Below are 10548 nucleotides of genomic sequence, written 5' to 3'. Positions count from 1 at the left end.
TTCTGAACTAATAACCACAAAGAATGTACAACGGTCTGTTAATTTCACAAGTTCTTATTTCTATCAATGTAGTGTACACTAAAATTGAGTAACAGCAAAAAAGTAACATAAGACAGGCTTAAAAGACGTCAAATTTATTTGGCCTATCTCTACAAATCAGCTAATACAGTATCATGGTGGTGCTCCTTTTAAAGGAGGATTATTCTGAACATTAAATATACGGTACACGTCGTTACACTCACCTTACCTGGACGTTCCCTAATTTTCCAAGCCCGCCAGTTTCAAAAAAGAATTATTTACATTTATTTATATACAGAATACAAGAATTATCACACCTCCACAATCACAAGCTGTGCTTATGGAGAATTTTGGTAACTATCAAATAATTTATAGTTTGAATAACTCTATGTTGCTATATGTTAAAGTTGAAGGCATTACGGATGCGTATGATTGTTTACATATTCATTTGAATGAATAACTCTATGTTGCTGCATGTTAAAGTTGAAGGCATTACGGATGCGTATGATTGTTTACTTATTCTTTTGAACTTTGGTGTATATAGTTGTCATATAGATATACTGAAGTTATAACTGGCATAGTCCGAGATAACTCTGACGTCCAATGGCGGTTTTGCCAGACAGACAAGCTAGGGATATGGGACGTCCGAACTTGTCCCATATCAACAGGTATCATAACACTAGCAGTGTATCAAACATTCTGCAGGCCATCAATTGGTGGATTATACCTCAAATGACGTACAATGTATAATGGTATAGACCAATTGGTGTATAATTCTTTGTTCTCCAAAAAAAATTATTCAATCTTCAATCTTTGTCTGATGATAGAGCAATCTCTCTTGTGAATTATCCTCTCTTGTAAAATTATAATCACTAATGTAGTTTCTCCTTTGATATTGTAGGTGGCGCTTTTAAAATATTATGGAATTATATAAATGTATTAAGTGATAAAAAAGAAAAAAATGGTTAATTAAACATGTTAAAATGGCATGAAAAATTAAAAATATTAAAGATTAAAAAAATTTGTATTAAATTATCCACTTCAACGGTTTGTCTCCTCTATGTACTCCGCTAATAGTTGATTGATATTTTCTGCATTTGGCAAATTTATTGTTAATAAATTGTCTAAATCTTTTGGAATTTGTCCTGTTATGAAGTTTATTTGATGGAATAATTTGTCTCTGGCATCTGAATACAGGTCACATTCAAAAAGGTAGTGTTGTACCAAGGATTTGTATAGTTATACAAATCCTTGGTTGTACATTTTCTTTTTGTTTGCAGTTATCACAGGTTTCCTAGTTGATGTGCTGGTTTATTATAGCACCCTAAACGGAGTTTGGGTGACATATTGTTATTCTACGTTTCTTTTTGTTTTTTTTATTATTTTTTTATTATTTTTCTTCCACACATTTTTGTCCAGTCTGGAACTCTCATATGAATGGACCCAAGAAGATGGAATATAATGTTAACCACCAAATGAAGATTTGCTTTTTGGGGGTGGCACTTTCAAGATGGCTGCCGTTACCATGGAAACGGAACAAATGTGAAAAAATCCAGTTTTTTGTTTTGGTGAATTGTTTGTATATGCTTTAACTCAGAATCATTATATTTTAATACAATGTAGGTGCCCACTATATACAGGTGTTGGATGATTTTGGTACTCATTGGAACTACTGTGTTGCCATGGAAACTAAACAAAAATTTCAAAATTTTCAAAATGCTCTAAACTTCAGGAAACTTCAGAGTAACGATGAGCAACATTGGAAGATGTGGCATTTGAAGTTGGAATTTCCAAAATAGCTCTTGTTACCATGGAAACAATGCTTAAAGGTCAAAAATTTAAAAAAAAATAAAAATGGTGCAAACTTTTCAGTAATGGTCAATGGTATAAGCAGAGTTGCATATTGATGTTGGAATTTTCAAAATGGCCGCCGTAAACATGGAAACAGCAAAAATGTCCAAAATTTCAAAATGCTCCAAACTTAATGAAACTTAACAAAAATGATAATTTGAATGTGAAGATGCACTCTTTGACTTTGGAATCTTCTAGATTGCTGCTGCTTGCCCTGGCAATAGGGGAAGGGTGCCATCCGCTATTGCTTGCAATGGCAAATCTAGTTATAAATTGGTATGCATTTAATTTAGAATAACCTGTTCGTAAACTGTTGATTATGTTGTACATTTTTTTTGACGGGAAGTCTTTTTTTAATTCATTTTTAACTTCAGGATGAAATCTGAAATAATGACGTCCAGCATTACATCTGTGTTGCCATTTTTTGTAACAGAATTTCTAGCTGCTTTTTTTACATCTTGTTTAATTGTCTCAAATTATTCCACCAAAATGGAGCATTGTTTTCTTAAAACCATATCATGGTATGAAAACTTGTCAAACATTCCTACTTAGTTTAGTAAAGTAACATAACATATTGCATTTAATCAACAATTGTATTTGGAGTTTCTTCTATTGTTATCTTGTCAATTCTTGATTGGCAAATTTACCTGTAATCTCCTGTCAATGGACATCATTACTGTTTCAGTTTGCAGTCATGTGATCATGAGTATAACTCCACAGGTGAATGGAGTTCTTTTTTAATACTTGACCTTCTTAATGAAAAGTCAATCATGGTCAATAGTACAAATGTTTCAACAAAAGAATTGTTGTAACATCCATTTTCAAGAGATGCAGCAGGCTTTGACAAAGCTGAAACTTTTGGAGGACTCAATAAGGGTCATGAAATAGGTTGCAAGTTGCAAAATCATGCTCATGATTCTATAGTATTGATGGTAGGTCACATTTATCGTGTTTTATGAAGATGTCTAAAGTATTGATGGTAGGTCAAATGTATTGTTTTACGAAGATGTTTAAAGTATTGATGGTAGGACATACATGTATGTATTGTGTTTTATGAAGATGTCTAAAGTATTGATTGTAGGTCATATGTATTGTGTTTGATGAAGATGTCTATAGTATTGATGGTAGGTCACATTTATCATGTTTTATGAAGATGTTTTTAGTATTGATGTTAGGTCATATGTATTGTGTTTTTTTAAGAAACCTATAATATTGATGGTAGGTCATATGTATTGTGTTTTATGAAGATAAAAATTGAGAATGGAAATGGGACACATGTATTGTGTTTTATGAAGATGTTTCTCGTTTCTCATTTTTTTTATATAGATTAGACCGTTGGTTTTCCCATTTGAATGGTTTTACACTAGTAATTTTGGGGCCCTGTATAGCTTGTTGTTATGTGAGCACGGGCTCCGTGTTGAAGGCCGTACTATAACCTATAATGGTATACTTTTGAAATTGTTATTTGGATGGAGAGTTGTTTCATTGTCACTCACACCACATCTTCCTATATCTATGTCTGTAGTATTGATGGTAGGACATATGTATTGTCATGATTGTGTTTTATGAAGATGTCTATAGTAGTGATCGTAGGACATATGTATTGTGTTTTATGAAGATCGATGTCTATAGTATTGATGGTAGGACATATGTATCGTGTTTTATGAAGACGTCTATAGTATTGATGGTTGGACATAAGTATTGTCATGATTGTGTTTTATGAAGATGTCTATAGTAGTGATCATAGGACATATGTATTGTGTTTTATGAAGATCGATGTCTATAGTATTGATGGTAGGACATATGTATCGTGTTTTATGAAGATGTCTAAAGTATTGATAGTAGGTCATATGTATTGTGTTTAATGAAGTTGTCTATAGTATTAATGGTAGGACACATGTATGGTGTTTTATGAAGATGTCTATAGTATTGATGGTAGGTTGTATGTATTGTATTTTATGAAGATGTCTATAGAATTGATGGTAGGACATATGTATTGTGTTTTATGAAGATGTCTATAGTATTGATATTAGGTCATATGTATTGTGTTTGCTGAAAATGACTATAGTATTTATGATAGATCATATGTATTGTGGTTTATGAAGATGCCTATAGTATTGATGGTAGGACATATGTTTTGTGTTTTATGAAGATGTCTAAAGTATTGATGGTAGGACATATGTATTGTGTTTTATGAAGATGTCTATAGTATTGATGGAAGGACACATGTATTGTGTTTTATGAAGATGTCTATAGTATTGATGGTAGGACATATGTATTGTGTTTTATGAAGATGTCTATAGTATTGATGGTAGGACATATGTCTTGTGTTTTATGAAGATGTCTATAGTATTGATGGAAGGACATATATGTATTGTGTTTTATGAAGATGTCTATAGTATTGATGGTAGGACATATGTATTGTGTTTAATGAAGATGTCTATAGTATTGATAGTAGGTCATATGTATTGTGTTTAATGAAGATGTCTATAGTTTTGAGTCCCCAAGGGTGGCTGGGGTATAGAAATATGGTCACTTGGTCTTCTCCCGACCGGCAGTAAAACGCTTGCCGAAGTGGGGCGTCCTTTTTGAAAGAAGATCATATATATTGTGTTTTATAAAGAAGTCTATAGTATTGATGGTAGGTCATATGTATTGTGTTTTATGAAGATGTCTATAGTATTGATAGTAGGTCATATGTATTGTGTTTTATAAAGACGTCTATAGTATTGATGGTAGGTCATATGTATTGTGTTTTATGATGATGTCTATAGTATTGATAGTAGGACATATGTATTGTGTTTTATGAAGATGTCTATAGTATTGATGGTAGGACATATGTATTGTGTTTTATGAAGATGTCTATAGTTTTGAGTCCCCAAGGGTGGCTGGGGTATAGAAATATGGTCACTTGGTCTTCTCACGACCGGCAGTAAAACGCTTGCCGAAGTGGGGCGACCTTTTTGAAAGAAGATTATATATATTGTGTTTAATGAAGATGTCTATAGTATTGATCGTAGGTCATATGTATTGTGTTTAATGAAGATGTCTATAGTATTGATAGTAGGTCATATGTATTGTGTTTAATGAAGATGTCTATAGTTTAAAGTCCCCAAGGGTGGCTGGGGTATAGAAATATGGTCACTTGGTCTTCTCCCGACCGGCAGTAAAACGCTTGCCGAAATGGGGCGTCGTTTTGAAAGTAGGTCATATGTATTCTGTTTAATGAAATTATCTATAGTATTGATGGTAGGACATATGTATTGTGTTTTATGAAGACGTCTATAGTATTGATGGTAGGACATATGTATTGTGTTTAATGAAGATGTCTATAGTATTGATGGTAGGTCATATGTATTGTGTTTTATGAAGATGTCTTTAGTATTGATGGTAGGACATATGTATTGTGTTTAATGAAGATGTCTATAGTATTGATGGTAGACATATGTATTGTGTTTTATGAAGATGTCTTTAGTATTGATGGTAGGACATATGTATTGTGTTTTATGAAGATGTTTATAGAATTGATGGTAGGACATATGTATTGTGTTTTATGAAGATGTTTATAGTATTGATGGTAGGTCATATGTATTGTGTTTTATGAAGATGTCTTTAGTATTGATGGTAGGACATATGTATTGTGTTTAATGAAGATGTCTATAGTATTGATGGTAGACATATGTATTGTGTTTTATGAAGATGTCTTTAGTATTGATGGTAGGACATATGTATTGTGTTTTATGAAGATGTTTATAGTATTGATGGTAGGACTTATGTATTGTGTTTTATGAAGATGTCTTAAGTATTGATGGAAGGACATATGTATTGTGTTTTATGAAGATGTCTATAGTATTGATAGTAGGTCATATGTATTGTGTTTTATGGAGATGTCTATAGAATTGATTATAGGTCATATGTATTGTGTTTTATGGAGATGTCTAAAGTATTGATGGTAGGACATATGTATTGTGTTTTATGAAGACGTCTATAGTATTGATAGTAGGACATATGTATTGTGTTTTATGAAGATGTCTATAGTATTGATTGTAGGACATATGTATTGTGTTTTATAAAGAAGTCTATAGTATTGATGGTAGGTCATATGTATTGTGTTTTATGAAGATGTCTATAGTATTGATAGTAGGTCATATGTATTGTGTTTTATAAAGACGTCTATAGTATTGATGGTAGGTCATATGTATTGTGTTTTATGATGATGTCTATAGTATTGATAGTAGGACATATGTATTGTGTTTTATGAAGATGTCTATAGTATTGATGGTAGGACATATGTATTGTGTTTTATGAAGATGTCTATAGTTTTGAGTCCCCAAGGGTGGCTGGGGTATAGAAATATGGTCACTTGGTCTTCTCACGACCGGCAGTAAAACGCTTGCCGAAGTGGGGCGTCCTTTTTGAAAGAAGATCATATATATTGTGTTTAATGAAGATGTCTATAGTATTGATGGTAGGACATATGTATTTTGTTTTATGGAGATGTCTATAGAATTGATTGTAGGTCATATGTATTGTGTTTTATGGAGATGTCTATAGTATTGATAGTAGTTTCATATGTATTGTGTTTTATAAAGACGTCTATAGTATTGATGGTAGGTCATATGTATTGTGTTTTATGAAGATGTCTATAGTATTGATGGTAGGTCATATGTATTATGTATTATGAAGATGTCTAAAGTATTGATAGTAGGTCATATGTATTGTGTTTTATGAAGATGTCTATAGTATTGATAGTAGGTCAAATGTATTGTGTTTTATGAAGATATCTATAGTATTGATAGTAGGACATATGTATTGTGTTTTATGAAGATATCTATAGTATTGATAGTAGGACATATGTATTGTGTTTTATGAAGATGTCTATAGTATTGATGGTAGGACATATGTATTGTGTTTTATGAAGATGTCTATAGTATTGATAGTAGGTCATATGTATTGTGTTTAATGAAGATGTCTATAGTTTTGAGTCCCCAAGGGTGGCTGGGGTATAGAAATATGGTCACTTGGTCTTCTCCCGACCGGCAGTAAAACGCTTGCCGAAATGGGGCGTCGTTTTGAAAGTAGGTCATATGTATTCTGTTTAATGAAATTGTCTATAGTATTGATGGTAGGACATATGTATTGTGTTTTATGGAGATGTCTATAGAATTGATTGTAGGTCATATGTATTGTGTTTTAGGGAGATGTCTAAAGTATTGATGGTAGGACATATGTATTGTGTTTTATGAAGACGTCTATAGTATTGATAGTAGGACATATGTATTGTGTTTTATGAAGATGTCTATAGTATTGATTGTAGGACATATGTATTGTGTTTTATAAAGAAGTCTATAGTATTGATGGTAGGTCATATGTATTGTGTTTTATGAAGATGTCTATAGTATTGATAGTAGGTCATATGTATTGTGTTTTATAAAGACGTCTATAGTATTGATGGTAGGTCATATGTATTGTGTTTTATGATGATGTCTATAGTATTGATAGTAGGACATATGTATTGTGTTTTATGAAGATGTCTATAGTATTGATGGTAGGACATATGTATTGTGTTTTATGAAGATGTCTATAGTTTTGAGTCCCCAAGGGTGGCTGGGGTATAGAAATATGGTCACTTGGTCTTCTCACGACCGGCAGTAAAACGCTTGCCGAAGTGGGGCGTCCTTTTTGAAAGAAGATCATATATATTGTGTTTAATGAAGATGTCTATAGTATTGATGGTAGGACATATGTATTGTGTTTTATGAAGATGTCTATAGAATTGATTGTAGGTCATATGTATTGTGTTTTATGGAGATGTCTATAGTATTGATAGTAGTTTCATATGTATTGTGTTTTATAAAGACGTCTATAGTATTGATGGTAGGTCATATGTATTTTGTTTTATGAAGATGTATATAGTATTGATGGTAAGACATATGTATTGTGTTTTATGAAGATGTCTATAATATTGATGGTAGGACATATGTTATGTGTTTTATAAAGACGTCTACAGTATTGATGGTAGGTCATATGTATTGTGGTTTATGAAGATGTCTATAGTATTGATAGTAGGACATATGTATTGTGTTTTATGAAGACGTCTTTAGTATTGATAGTAGGACATATGTATTGTGTTTTATGAAGATGTCTATAGTATTGATTGTAGGACATATGTATTGTGTTTTATAAAGAAGTCTATAGTATTGATGGTAGGTCATATGTATTGTGTTTTATGAAGATGTCTTTAGTATTGATAGTAGGTCATATGTATTGTGTTTTATAAAGACGTCTATAGTATTGATGGTAGGTCATATGTATTGTGTTTTATGATGATGTCTATAGTATTGATAGTAGGACATATGTATTGTGTTTTATGAAGATGTCTATAGTATTGATGGTAGGACATATGTATTGTGTTTTATGAAGATGTCTATAGTTTTGAGTCCCCAAGGGTGGCTGGGGTATAGAAATATGGTCACTTGGTCTTCTCACGACCGGCAGTAAAACACTTGCCGAAGTGGGGCGTCCTTTTTGAAAGAAGATCATATATATTGTGTTTAATGAAGATGTCTATAGTATTGATGGTAGGACATATGTATTGTGTTTTATGGAGATGTCTATAGAATTGATTGTAGGTCATATGTATTGTGTTTTATGGAGATGTCTATAGTATTGATAGTAGTTTCATATGTATTGTGTTTTATAAAGACGTCTATAGTATTGATGGTAGGTCATATGTATTGTGTTTTATGAAGATGTCTATAGTATTGATGGTAGGTCATATGTATTATGTATTATGAAGATGTCTATAGTATTGATAGTAGGTCATATGTATTGTGTTTTATGAAGATGTCTATAGTATTGATAGTAGGTCAAATGTATTGTGTTTTATGAAGATATCTATAGTATTGATAGTAGGACATATGTATTGTGTTTTATGAAGATATCTATAGTATTGATAGTAGGACATATGTATTGTGTTTTATGAAGATGTCTATAGTATTGATGGTAGGACATATGTATTGTGTTTTATGAAGATGTCTATAGTATTGATAGTAGGTCATATGTATTGTGTTTAATGAAGATGTCTATAGTTTTGAGTCCCCAAGGGTGGCTGGGGTATAGAAATATGGTCACTTGGTCTTCTCCCGACCGGCAGTAAAACGCTTGCCGAAATGGGGCGTCGTTTTGAAAGTAGGTCATATGTATTTTGTTTAATGAAATTGTCTATAGTATTGATGGTAGGACATATGTATTGTGTTTTATGGAGATGTCTATAGAATTGATTGTAGGTCATATGTATTGTGTTTTATGGAGATGTCTAAAGTATTGATGGTAGCTATAGGACATATGTATTGTGTTTTATGAAGACGTCTATAGTATTGATAGTAGGACATATGTATTGTGTTTTATGAAGATGTCTATAGTATTGATTGTAGGACATATGTATTGTGTTTTATAAAGAAGTCTATAGTATTGATGGTAGGTCATATGTATTGTGTTTTATGAAGATGTCTATAGTATTGATAGTAGGTCATATGTATTGTGTTTTATAAAGACGTCTATAGTATTGATGGTAGGTCATATGTATTGTGTTTTATGATGATGTCTATAGTATTGATAGTAGGACATATGTATTGTGTTTTATGAAGATGTCTATAGTATTGATGGTAGGACATATGTATTGTGTTTTATGAAGATGTCTATAGTTTTGAGTCCCCAAGGGTGGCTGGGGTATAGAAATATGGTCACTTGGTCTTCTCACGACCGGCAGTAAAACGCTTGCCGAAGTGGGGTGTCCTTTTTGAAAGAAGATCATATATATTGTGTTTAATGAAGATGTCTATAGTATTGATGGTAGGACATATGTATTGTGTTTTATGGAGATGTCTATAGAATTGATTGTAGGTCATATGTATTGTGTTTTATGGAGATGTTTATAGTATTGATAGTAGTTTCATATGTATTGTGTTTTATAAAGACGTCTATAGTATTGATGGTAGGTCATATGTATTTTGTTTTATGAAGATGTATATAGTATTGATGGTAAGACATATGTATTGTGTTTTATGAAGATGTCTATAATATTGATGGTAGGACATATGTTATGTGTTTTATAAAGACGTCTATAGTATTGATGGTAGGTCATATGTATTGTGTTTTATGAAGATGTCTATAGTATTGATAGTAGGACATATGTATTGTGTTTTATGAAGACGTCTATAGTATTGATAGTAGGACATATGTATTGTGTTTTATGAAGATGTCTATAGTATTGATTGTAGGACATATGTATTGTGTTTTATAAAGAAGTCTATAGTATTGATGGTAGGTCATATGTATTGTGTTTTATGAAGATGTCTATAGTATTGATAGTAGGTCATATGTATTGTGTTTTATAAAGACATCTATAGTATTGATGGTAGGTCATATGTATTGTGTTTTATGATGATGTCTATAGTATTGATAGTAGGACATATGTATTGTGTTTTATGAAGATGTCTATAGTATTGATGGTAGGACATATGTATTGTGTTTTATGAAGATGTCTATAGTTTTGAGTCCCCAAGGGTGGCTGGGGTATAGAAATATGGTCACTTGGTCTTCTCACGACCGGCAGTAAAACGCTTGCCGAAGTGGGGCGTCCTTTTTGAAAGAAGATCATATATATTGTGTTTAATG

General features: G+C 31.9%; 1 long non-coding RNA gene across 1 annotated transcript in view; it reads left to right on the top strand.

The window, feature by feature from the left end:
* The first annotated feature begins 108 nt into the window (after window positions 1-108).
* LOC134715408 (uncharacterized) overlaps window positions 109-10548 on the top strand; it is a 32165-nt gene continuing 21725 nt past the window's right edge. The window contains exon 1 of the long non-coding RNA XR_010106701.1: window positions 109-371. This is a non-coding gene — a long non-coding RNA (uncharacterized LOC134715408). The remainder of the gene's footprint in view (window positions 372-10548) is intronic.

The sequence above is a fragment of the Mytilus trossulus genome, chromosome 4 (assembly GCF_036588685.1).
Source record: "Mytilus trossulus isolate FHL-02 chromosome 4, PNRI_Mtr1.1.1.hap1, whole genome shotgun sequence".
Lineage (NCBI taxonomy): Eukaryota > Metazoa > Mollusca > Bivalvia > Mytilida > Mytilidae > Mytilus > Mytilus trossulus.
The sequence above is the reverse complement of the archived record's forward strand: the minus strand, read 5'-3'. Positions and strand labels throughout refer to the sequence as shown.